Source organism: Mesoplodon densirostris, chromosome 9 (assembly GCF_025265405.1).
Source record: "Mesoplodon densirostris isolate mMesDen1 chromosome 9, mMesDen1 primary haplotype, whole genome shotgun sequence".
Taxonomy (NCBI): Eukaryota; Metazoa; Chordata; class Mammalia; order Artiodactyla; family Ziphiidae; genus Mesoplodon; species Mesoplodon densirostris.
The window spans coordinates 74,484,886-74,487,206 of NC_082669.1; the positions used below are offsets into that span (position 1 = coordinate 74,484,886).

Below are 2,321 nucleotides of genomic sequence, written 5' to 3' on the forward strand. Positions count from 1 at the left end.
GAGTAAGTTTTTTGTATTCCATATAAAATTTTATCAACAATAATCATTTAAATAAGTAAAACCTTGTTTGAAATAAAGATAATCTGTTTAAGGGAAGTTGAAATGCTTTCTCAAGGAAGTCTGACATGTGTGATAAATTGAATAAGAGAATTGAAAGTTTGATTCAGAATACTTATAGCTGTGAAGGGTTGGGGAAAATTATAGATGTACGTTGACCAAATGTTTTCATAAATGTAGACCAAGACTCAAAAAGAAGGCAGTGCACTCAAATATAATAGCCTAGAGCCAATTCATTATCCAGTGAAAAGAAATAAAAATGATTACCTCACTGATCTTAGTATTAATTGCACATTTGCAGATTTAACATTTTCCCCAATAATTTGTGAGAGGCACATTTAGCTAGTGAGTAAACCTAGCTAGCTGCCTGCCCAGCAAGTGAAATGCCATGTGGCTTTTTTGTTCCATATGCATTATTTCATATGCCATAATGCTTAGGTTGTGATTTTAAAACAAAACAAATTTATAAATGCTTAATTTTTAAAAAAAGCACACTCAAAAGAAATAACTGGCATTGATGTAGAGAGTAAATACTACATAAACCCAAGAGTTCTAAGAAACTCATAGAGAGGAGCTAAATCAAGGGCTGGAGAGCCTCCTGGGGCAGGCAGTGCTGAGGGCGCGGTGGCACAGGTACAGGCAGTGCACCAAGGGCCAGTCAGACACTGACTGGTGTGTCTTCTTCTTGCATGTGGTCACAGTGTTGCCCAGGTGGATGGCAAGCTGGCGGGTGTAGACGAAGGCACACCGGTAGCCGACACTGGGGCCCAGGGCCAGCAGCTTGGTTAGGGTCTGCTGCACGAAGCTGAGGAGGGGCAGAGAGCTCCAGAGGTGAACTTGCAGTTCCTCAAGTACGTGATGTACGTTTGTTGAGGACTGGATGAGGAAGGCATCCTTCGTGTGGCGCAGACTCTTATGAGGACCAGGAAGGCCAGCACTCGCAGCCTCTCTTCACTCCTGCTGCACAGGACCACCGTCCTTGTGGGCAGCATGAGGCACCACGGCCACCAACTGCATGACTGAGCTCTGGTAAGCCTTGAGGTCCAGATGGAACTACCCTCCCTCACCCGATGGACTGCTGGATGGCTGCAGCACTCAACTGCTGTCCTTCAGGGCTTTTCCAAACAACAGCTTCTGGAGGCAGCCGAAGGAAGCTCTGATGGAGAAGGTGACCAGAGCACTGAACACAACACTGTCGATGACCTGGAATTTGCTGGCCTCAGTACCTTCCTGGTCTCCTTGGGTGGTGGCCAGGACAGCTTGGAACACTTGCATAACTTGGTGGCACAGCTCTGGAGTAAGGGGCTGCTTTGCCTGCTGCCTACTTCCATCTCTTGACCCTGGTGAGGGTCACTGGGGCAGCACCCCTCTTCACTCTGGGAACCTTGTCCTTATCCTCCTCCTCACTTGCTTCTTCCTACAGGTCTGGCAAGGAGTGGAACTGCTCCTCTTCACCCTTAGAGCTGTCCAAGTGGCTAAAGTTCAGCAGGCTCTGATCATTCTCCTGCAGGAACTGGTGGAACTCAGAATCTTTGTCCTTCAGCCAGGAGAGCTGTTCCTTGTGCTCAAAGGCATGGCCTTGATACTGGCTGGTTGGAGGGCTCCTGCCTGGCCAACCTACCTCTCTGTAGCTCTGTGCCTTTTCTGTCTCTAGTTCCATTATCTATTTGTTTGTTTACTTATCTATTGCTTATTTGCTTATTTATTAGTGATTAAACAATGAGGCTTGTAGTCAATTTGTTTTGTTTTTCTGTTGGCAGTAGTTGGTGTAAGGAGATGTTCAAAAATCAGAATTACAGACTTCAGTTTTACCTCAGTTTCCATATAGTTTTCATAGTAAATGAAACATAATCACATATATTTTAAAAATAGTTTTCATAGTTAATTGCATATGATCAGGTATATTGATAATTAAAGCTTAATACATAAATGCTATGTGGATTTTATTTAATTATTTATGTTTAACATCTTTAGCTATGTGGATTTTAAAATGTACCTACTCACAGTTATTTTATAATATTTTATTATTTCAGCAAAGGAATATGCTGTAATTCCATAGAAGAAGTATGCCAGCTGTTTTCACTGAAGGGTTTTCTGGAAGTTAAGGTGGAATGACTTTGTTTTTTCTACTATGTTATATCCCATTTCTAATAAATCAACTTTCCAAATTGTCAAAGGTGAGAGTTATGGACAGTATTTCTAGTCAGGTGATAACAGAAATTGAGAAAAATATAGAAAAAAATAAAAAGAATGAAAGACAAAGA

At 42.1% G+C, this 2,321-nt stretch overlaps 1 pseudogene; it reads right to left on the bottom strand.

Moving 5' to 3' along the window:
• Window positions 1-631: 631 nt before the first annotated feature.
• On the bottom strand, window positions 632-1,717 carry LOC132495793 (nucleolar complex protein 2 homolog; annotated as a pseudogene).
• Between the last annotated feature and the right edge of the window lie 604 nt (window positions 1,718-2,321).